The sequence below is a fragment of the Lolium rigidum genome, unplaced genomic scaffold, assembly GCF_022539505.1.
Source record: "Lolium rigidum isolate FL_2022 unplaced genomic scaffold, APGP_CSIRO_Lrig_0.1 contig_47444_1, whole genome shotgun sequence".
NCBI classification, from domain to species: domain Eukaryota; kingdom Viridiplantae; phylum Streptophyta; class Magnoliopsida; order Poales; family Poaceae; genus Lolium; species Lolium rigidum.
In genome coordinates this window covers 7688-17789 of record NW_025900688.1, presented here as the reverse complement: position 1 = coordinate 17789, position 10102 = coordinate 7688, and the positions used below count along the sequence as shown (strand labels likewise).

Below are 10102 nucleotides of genomic sequence, written 5' to 3'. Positions count from 1 at the left end.
GGATGGGGAAGTGCCCCCGGAAGGCTTCTCCATCGACACCGCTGCCATCTCCACCGCCATCTTCATCAACGCTGATGTCTCCCATGAGGAGGGAGTAGTTCTCCATCGAGGCTAAGGGCTGTACCGGTAGCTATGTGGTTCATCTCTTTCCCTATGTACTTCAATACAATAATCTCATGAGCTGCCTTACATGATTGAGATTCATATGATGATGCTTGTAATCTAGATGTCATTATGCTAGTCAAGTGGATTTTACTTATGTGATCTCCGGAGACTCCTTGTCCCACGTGTGTAAAGGTGACAGTGTGTGCACCGTGTGGGTCTCTTAGGCTATATTTCACAGAATACTTATTCACTGTTATGAATAGCATAGTGAAGTGCTTATTTATATCCCTTTATGATTACAATGTGTTTTGTATCACTATTTATCTATGTGCTACTCTAGTGATGTTATTAAAGTACTCTATTCCTACTGCACGGTGTAATGGTGACAGTGTGTGCATCGTGTAGTACTTGGCGTAGGTTATGATTGTAATCTCTTGTAGATTATGAAGTTAATTATTGCTATGATAGTATTGATGTGATCTATTCCTCCTTTCATAGTGTGAAGGTGACGAGTGTGCATGCTATGTTAGTACTTGGTTTAGTTGTGTTGATCTATCGTGCACTCTAAGGTTATTTAAACATGAATATCGAATATTGTGGAGCTTGTTAACTCCGGCATTGAGGGTTCGTGTAATCCTACACAATTAGTGGTGTTCATCATCCAACAAGAGAGTGTAGAGTATAGCATATATCTATTTATTCTGTTATGTGATCAATGTTGAGAGTGTCCACTAGTGAAAGTATAATCCTTAGGCCTTGTTCCCAAATACTGAAATCGCTGCTTGTTTACTGTTTTACTGCATCTGTACTGCCTGCAATATTACCACCATCAATCACACGCCAGTTGTAGCATCAAGCTATTTTCTGGTGCCGTTACTACTGCTTATATTCATTCATACCACCTGTATTTCACTATCTCTTCGCCGAACTAGTGCACCTATAGATCTGACAAGTGTATTAGGTGTGTTGGGGACACAAGAGACTTCTTGCTTTGTGGTTGCAGGGTTGCTTGAGAGGGATATCTTTGACCTCTTCCTCCCCGAGTTCGATAAACCTTGGGTGATCCACTTAAGGGAAAACTTGCTGCTGTTCTACAAACCTCTGCTCTTGGAGGCCCAACACTGTCTACAGGAAAAGAAGCGTGAGTAGACATCAAGCACTTTTCTGGCGCCGTTGCCGGGGAGGAAAGGTAAAAGGTACTCACATTCCGGATCTCGGCTACTAAGCTATTTTCCGGCACCGTTGTAAGTGCTCGAAGCTATTTCCTTTAGATCCTGCAATTGCATCTTTTTGTTTCTTGTTTTACACTAGTTTGCACTACTAGGAAAAGGCCTAGCCGTAATAATAGTAACAGTGGCGCACCACTTTTCTGGTGCTCCACTGCTATATAGCAGTGGCGCACCAAAAAGTGGTGCTCCACTACTAGCTTTTTACTAATGGCGCACTAGTACAGTGATAGGCCACTACTAAATTTTGAGCTGAATTATAGATGAATCTCAGGTTAACAGTGGCGCACCACATATAGGTGCGCCATTGCTATGTAAAGTAGCAATGGCGCACCTATACATGGTGCGCCACTATGCTGGCCAAAATCGCACGCCCCCATGACGCACTGCGCGTGGTGCGCCACTGTGCTAGCCCCCACCACGTAGCGAACGCGCAGCCACGCACCCACCACGGCACGCACCCACGCCCACAAGCACAGCACGCAGCCCTCTCCCTCTCAGCACACACACTTCTCATCCCCCAACTAGGGTTAGCCGCCGCTACCCGTCGCCGCCACCCCACATTCTCCGGCCGGCCAGCCTCCCTCCCCTCTCCCCTAGCACCCCGTCGCTCCCCGGCGCTCCCTCCTCCCCTAGCACCCCGTGCGCTCTCCGCCTCGTGCTCCTCGATCTCGATCTAGATCTGGTGGTGGGATCTAAGATCGGGACGAGGATGAGCTTTAGCGTCGCGGGCATGGAGGAGGAGCGGTGCGCGGCGGCAGCGGCCGACGAGATCCGGCGCCTCCCCGCCGAGGTGAACTGGGAGATGCTCGTCCTCGGCGCCGCGCTCTTCTTAGGCGTCTCCGCCGCGCTCTACCCGGCCGTCGTCGTCTAGACGCACCTCCAGGTGGCGCCGCCCCCGCAGGCCACCGCCGCCACCGTGCGCGCCATCCTCTCCCTTGACGGCCTCCGCGGTTTCTACCGCGGCTTCGGCGCCTCCCTCGCTGGCACCGTACCGGCCCGCACGCTCTACATGGCGGCGCTCGAGGCCACCAAGAGCTCCGTCGGGCCTGCCGCCATCCGCCTCGGCGTCTCCGAGCCCGCTGCGTCATCAATCACCTCGGCCGTCGCAGGCGTGTACGCCGCCGTCGCCGCGCAGGTGGTCTGGACCCCCGTCGACGTCGTCAGCCAACGCCTCGTGGTCCACAGCGCCCGACGGCCCCTTGACGTGGGGCTACTGCTTCAAGCCGTCGTCGCACGCGAGGTCCAGATCGACGACGAGCGCCGGCGTGGACCAGATCGAGGACGAGCGCTGGCGTGGACTTGATTGCTTTTTGAAACTTTTTTTAGGGTCCTAGCTGCAAATTTGGTTGTATCTCTTATTTGTAATAAAACTTATTTATTCAGAAAGTATTCAGAAAGCAGGGGACTTTTTAGTTTTCGTCCACCGCCTGCCACAACCAGACCCTACCGCCCATGTGGCTTTTTTTATTTTTAATTTATGTATGGAGCAGTGGCGCACCCAATCAGCCTATAGTGTCGCACCTTTTTCCTCTAGTAGTGGCGCACATAGGGCATAACAGTGCCGCACCTTATTTCTTTAGGAGTGGCGCACCCTTTTGCTTACTAGTGGAGCACCTAGTAGTGCGCCACTGCTGTATAACTTAGTAGTGGCGCACCACTAATGCGTCACTACTAAAAGTTAGCAGTGGCGTGATATTAGTGGCGCACCACTAGTGCGCCACTGATAGGTAAAACAGGTGCGCCACTGATAAGCTGTTTTCTAGTAGTGTTGGCATAATGGAAAGCAACATGGAGCTTTTTATTCTATTTCCTGAGTTAAGACATGGATGGTTTGATGCGAAAATTAAAAAAACCCATGGAACATATTAGTATGAACACTTTGAACACCATTGTTGCTAATGATATGGAAAATTCTAAGCTTGGGGAAGCTGGTTTTGATGAGCATGATATTTTTAGTCCCCCAAGCATTGAGGAGGAAATTTTCTTTGATGATACCTTACCTCCTATTTATGATGATTATAATGATAGTAGTCTTTTGGTGCCGCCTGTTATGGAGGATAAATTTGATTATGATTACAATATGCCTCCTATATTTGATGATGAGAATAATAATGATAGCTACTTTGTTGAATTTGCTCTCACTATTACTAATAAAATTGATTATGCTTATGTGGAGAGTAATAATTTTATGCATGAGACTCATGATAAGAATGCTTTATGTGATAGTTATATTGTTGAGTTTGCTCATGATGCTACTGAAAGTTATTATGAGAGAGGAAAATATGGTTGTAGAAATTTTCATGTTACTAAAACACCTCTCTATGTGCTGAAATTTTTGAAGCTACACTTGTTTTATCTTCCTATGCTTGTCACTTTGCTCTTCATGAACTTGTTTATTTACAAGATTCCTATGCATAGGAAGCATGTTAGACTTAAATTTGTTTTGAATTTGCCTCTTGATGCTCTCTTTTGCTTCAACTCTTATTTCTTGGGAGTGCATCATTAAAACTGCTGAGCCCATCTTAATGGCTATAAAGAAAGAACTTCTTGGGAGATAACCCATGTGTTTATTTTGCTACAGTAACTTTGTTTTATATTTGAGTCTTGGAAGTGTTACTATTGTAGCAACCTCTCCTTATCTTTATTTTATTGCATTGTTGTGCCAAGTAAAGTCTTTGATAGTAAGATTCATACTAGATTTGGATTACTGCGCAGAAACAGATTTCTTGCTGTCACGAATCTGGGCCTAATTCTCTGTAGGTACCTCAGAAAATTATGCCAATTTACGTGAGTGATCCTCAGATATGTACGCAACTTTCATTCAATTTGAGCATTTTCATTTCAGCAAGTCTGGTGCCTCTTAGAAATTCGTCTTTACAGACTGTTCTGTTTTTGACAGATTCTGCCTTTTATTTCGCATTGCCTGTTTTGTTATGCTTGATGGATTTTTCGATTCCATTAACTTTCAGTAGCTTTGTGCAATGTCCAGAAGTGTTAAGAATGATTATGTCACCTCTGAACATGTGAATTTTGATTGTGCACTAACCCTCTAATGAGTTGTTTTGAGTTTGGTGTGGAGGAAGTTTTCAAGGATCAAGAGAGGGAGATGATACAATATGATCAAGGAGAGTGAAAGCTCTAAGCTTGGGGATACCCCGGTGGTTCACCCCTGCATATTTCAAGAAGACTCAAGCATCTAAGCTTGGGGATGCCCAAGGCATCCCCTTCTTCATCGACAACATTATCAGGTTCCTCTAGTGAAACTATATTTTTATTCCATCACATCTTATGTACTTTGCTTGGAGCGTCTGTTTGTTTTTGTTTTTGTTTTGTTTGAATAAAATGGATCCTAGCATTCATTGTGTGGGAGAGAGACACGCTCCGCTGTTGCATATGGACAAATATGTCCTTAGTCTTTACTCATAGTATTCATGGCGAAGGTTGAATCTTCTTCGTTAAATTGTTATATGGTTGGAAACGGGAAATGCTACATGTAGTAATTGGTAAAGTGTCTTGGATAATTTGATACTTGGCAATTGTTGTGCTCATGTTTAAGCTCTTGCATCATATACTTTGCACCTATTAATGAAGAAATACATAGAGCTTGCTAAAATTTGGTTTGCATAATTGGTCTCTCTAAGGTCTAGATAATTTCTAGTAAGGGTCGAACAACAAGGAAGACAGTGTAGAGTCTTATAATGCTTACAATATGTTTTTATGTGAGTTTTGCTGTACCGGTTCATACTTGTGTTTGCTTCAAACAACCTTGCTAGCCTAAGCCTTGTATCGAGAGGGAATACTTCTCATGCATACAAAATCCTTGAGCCAACCACTATGCCACTTGTGTCCACCATACCTACCTACTACATGGTATTTCTCCGCCATTCCAAAGTAAATTGCTTGAGTGCTACCTTTAAATTTCTATCCTTTATCTTTGCAATATATAGCTCATGGGAGAAATAGCCTAAAAACTATTGTGGTATTGAATATGTACTTATGCATTTTATTTCTTATAAGTTGCTTGTTGTGCGATAACCATGTTCCTGGGGACGCCATCAACTACACTTTGTTGAATATCATGTGAGTTGCTATGCATGTCCGTCTTGTCTGAAGTAAGGGTGATTTACCATGAGTTGAATGATTTGAGCATGCATATTGTTAGAGAAGAACATTGGGCCGCTAACTAAAGCCATGATCCATGGTGGAAGTTTCAGTTTTGGACAAATATCCTCAATCTCATATGAGAAAATTAATTGTTGATGAATGCTTAAGCATTAAAGAGGGGTCCATTATCTGTTGTCTATGTTGTCCCGGTATGGATGTCTAAGTTGAGAATAATCAAAAGCGAGAAATCCAATGCGAGCTTTCTCCTTAGACCTTTGTACAGGCGGCATAGAGGTACCCCTTTGTGACACTTGGTTAAAACATATGTATTGCGGTGATAATCCAGGTAATCCGAGCTAATTAGGACAATGTGCGGGCACTATTAGTATACTATGCATGAGGCTTGCAACTTGTAGGATATAATTTACATGATGCATATGCTTTATTACTACCGTTGACAAAATTGTTTCTTGTTTTCAAAATCAAAGCTCTAGCACAAATATAGCAATCAATGCTTCCCTCTGCGAAGGGCCATTCTTTTACTTTTATGTTGAGTCAGTTCACCTATTTCTCTCCCATCTCAAGCAACAAACACTTGTGTGAACTGTGCATTGATTCCTACATACTTGCATATTGCACTTGTTATATTACTTTATGTTGACAATATCCATGAGATATACATGTTACAAGTTGAAAGCAACCGCTGAAACTTAATCTTCCTTTGTGTTGCTTCAATGCCTTTACTATGAATCTATTGCTTTATGAGTTAACTCTTATGCAAGACTTATTGATGCTTGTCTTGAAAGTACTATTCATGAAAAGTCTTTGCTATATGATTCAATTGTTTACTCATTGTCTTTGCCATTGCTTTGAATCGTTGCATTCATCTCATATGCTTTACAATAGTATGATTAAAATCATGTAAGTAGCATGTCACTTTAGAAATTATCTTTGTTATCATTTACCTACTCGAGGACGAGTAGGAACTAAGCTTGGGGATGCTGATACGTCTCCGACGTATCTATAATTTCTGATGTTCCATGCTTGTTTTATGACAATACCTACATGTTTTGTTCACACTTTATATCATTTTGATGCGTTTTCCGGAACTAACCTATTGACAAGATGCCGAAGTGCCAGTTCCTGTTTTCTGCTGTTTTTGGTTTCAGAAATCCTAGTAAGGAAATATTCTCGGAATTGGACAAAATCAACGCCCAGAGTCTTAGAATTGGACGAAGCTTCCAGAACACCCGAGAGTCACCAGAAGGGAGCCCTGGGGGCCCCACACGCCACCCTAGCGCGGCCAGAGGGGGGCCGCGCCCCCCTGTTGTGTCGCCGCCTCGTCGACCTTCCGACTCCGCCTCCTCGCCTATTTAAAGGTCCCTGACCTAAATCTTCGATACGAAAAAGCCACGGCACGAGAAACCTTCCAGAGCCGCCGCCATCGCGAAGCCAAGATCTGGGGGACAGAGTCTCTGTTCCGGCACGCCGCCGGGACGGGGAAGTGCCCCCGGAAGGCTTCTCCATCGACACCGCTGCCATCTCCACCACCATCTTCATCAACGCTGCTGTCTCCCATGAGGAGGGAGTAGTTCTCCATCGAGGCTAAGGGCTGTACCGGTAGCTATGTGGTTCATCTCTTTCCCTATGTACTTCAATACAATAATCTCATGAGCTGCCTTACATGATTGAGATTCATATGATGATGCTTGTAATCTAGATGTCATTATGCTAGTCAAGTGGATTTTACTTATGTGATCTCCGGAGACTCCTTGTCCCACGTGTGTAAAGGTGACGAGTGTGTGCACCGTGTGGGTCTCTTAGGCTATATTTCACAGAATACTTATTCATCGTTATGAATAGCATAGTGAAGTGCTTATTTATATCCCTTTATGATTACAATGTGTTTTGTATCACTATTTATCTATGTGCTACTCTAGTGATGTTATTAAAGTACTCTATTCCTCCCGCACGGTGTAATGGTGACGAGTGTGTGCATCGTGTAGTACTTGGCGTAGGTTATGATTGTAATCTCTTGTAGATTATGAAGTTAATTATTGCTATGATAGTATTGATGTGATCTATTCCTCCTTTCATAGTGTGAAGGTGACAGTGTGCATGCTATGTTAGTACTTGGTTTAGTTGTGTTGATCTATCGTGCACTCTAAGGTTATTTAAACATGAATATCGAATATTGTGGAGCTTGTTAACTCCGGCATTGAGGGTTCGTGTAATCCTACACAATTAGTGGTGTTCATCATCCAACAAGAGAGTGTAGAGTATAGCATATATCTATTTATTCTGTTATGTGATCAATGTTGAGAGTGTCCACTAGTGAAAGTATAATCCCTAGGCCTTGTTCCCAAATACTGAAATCGCTGCTTGTTTCTTGTTTCTATCGCATCCGTATCTGCTCGCAATATTACCACCATCAATCACACGCCAGTTGTAGCATCAAGCTATTTTCTGGTGCCGTTACTATTGCTTATATTCATTCATACCACCTGTATTTCACTATCTCTTCGCCGAACTAGTGCACCTATACATCTGACAAGTGTATTAGGTGTGTTGGGGACACAAGAGACTTCTTGCTTTGTGGTTGCAGGGTTGCTTGAGAGGGATATCTTTGACCTCTTCCTCCCTGAGTTCGATAAACCTTGGGTGATCCACTTAAGGGAAAACTTGCTGCTGTTCTACAAACCTCTGCTCTTGGAGGCCCAACACTGTCTACAGGAAAAGAAGCGTGAGTAGACATCAACAATCAACTAAAGGAGAGATATTTCCACACTGCAACCCATCTTATATGATAACTTCCCTACTCATGATATGACACTACTTGACAGTAAAAAGTAAAAGGTAGTGATGATGTGATACCGCGGCACTCCCCCAAGCTTGGAACAAACCAAGGGGATGCCAATACCGATGATGAATTACTCCTTCGGAGATGGTGGTGATGAGTTCTTCCCGCGATTCTTACAGATCTCCTTCAGCTTCAGCTTCTCAGTTTGGCAGTTCTGCACTAAGACTCGAAGAGATTCATTGTTATCTGAAGTTAGCGGTGGCGGCCTTGTGATGGGAATCGAGTAATATTCCAGCATTCTACGGAGTCGGTAATTCTCCTCCTGAAGTATCTCCACTTCTCTTCTTAGAGCACGGTATTGATCACAAAACTCATCGGTAGCCCGTAGAGCTTCTTCCAACAAAGGGAAAGAGTTGAGGCTAAGAGCAGGTGGTAAGGGTCCCTGCAAGTTATGAGAGAAAGAACGTCGAGTGTCAACAGATCCCACCAAGATTTGCTTACTCCCAACGGCTTGTTGCTCTTGTTTTGTCGACACCCTCTTCACTTCTTCCTCCGAAAGCCCCTTGCCCTTGTTGTTGGAGGCCATGGTGCTCCTAGATTGAAAATAGATCCTTGCAGAAACAGCTCAAAACAAAACACGTCGAGAAAACGATATACGGACCTCCAGGGGTCCGGGGGATTATATAGCAGGAATTTTCACGACAAAAGGAAAGTACCAGGTCGAACCAGAGTCGGAGAGGGGCGACGAGGCGGCCAGCTCATAGGGCGGCGCGGCCAGGCTGGGGCCCGCGCCGGCCTATGAGGGCACGACCTCGTGCGTCTCCTCCACTCCGTTTCGATCTCGTAATTTTTCATATTTTCCAAAAATAGCAAAAACATTGTTCGGAAAGTAAATCGCGAACTTTTTATTACCAGTACTGTTACCTATTCAAAGTCGAGTTCTGGCGGACTGTCAATTTGACCTTTGATGAAAGCCTCCGGTGTTTCCACCTGAGATATAATGCTTGAGTCTTTGTCCATTCACCACTTGTGTGGCATTGCCTTGGAGAGAGCTAATTTTAATTGCTCCTGAACGATACACCTCCTCAACGACATATGGTCCTTCCCATTTCGAGAGTAATTTCCACGCAAAGAATCTGAGACGAGACCGATACAATAGGACTTTATCCCCAATATTAAATTCTCTTTTGATAATCCTTCTATCATGCCATTTCTTAACTTTCTCTTTAAAGAGTTTAGCATTTTCATAAGCTTCACTTCTCCATTCATCTAGAGAACTCAATTGTAGCAATCTTTTCTTACCGGCTAGTTTAGGATCTTTATTTAGTTTTCTTACAGCCCAATAAGCTTTGTGCTCTAGTTATAAAGGTAAATGACAAGCTTTTCCATAAACCATTTTATAAGGTGACATACCCATGTGATTTTTATAAGCAGTTCTATAAGCCCATAGTGCTTCCTTCAATTTACTAGCCCAATTCTTTCTAGTTTTATTAACAGTCTTTTCCAAGATAGCTTTAATCTCTCTATTTGATAGTTCTACTTGCCCACTAGTTTGAGGATGATAAGCGGAAGCAATTCTATGATTAATACCATATTTAGCAAGAGTTTTCCTAAAACCACCATGAATAAAATGAGAACCTCCATCAGTCATCATATATCTAGGAACTCTAAATCGAGGAAAAATAATGTCTGAAAGCATTCTTAAAGAGGTCTCACCATCAGCACTTTTTGTAGGTATGGCTTCCACCCATTTAGTAACATAATCAACAGCAACAAGTATATGAGTGTTACCTTCCGAAGAGGGAAAAGGTCCCATGAAGTCAAATCCCCAACAATCAAACGGTTCAATAACAAGAGTATAATT

General features: G+C 43.4%; 1 pseudogene; it reads left to right on the top strand.

Annotated features, from left to right (window-relative positions):
- The first annotated feature begins 2064 nt into the window (after positions 1–2064).
- LOC124681584 lies at positions 2065–2637 on the top strand (annotated as a pseudogene).
- Positions 2638–10102: the final 7465 nt, after the last annotated feature.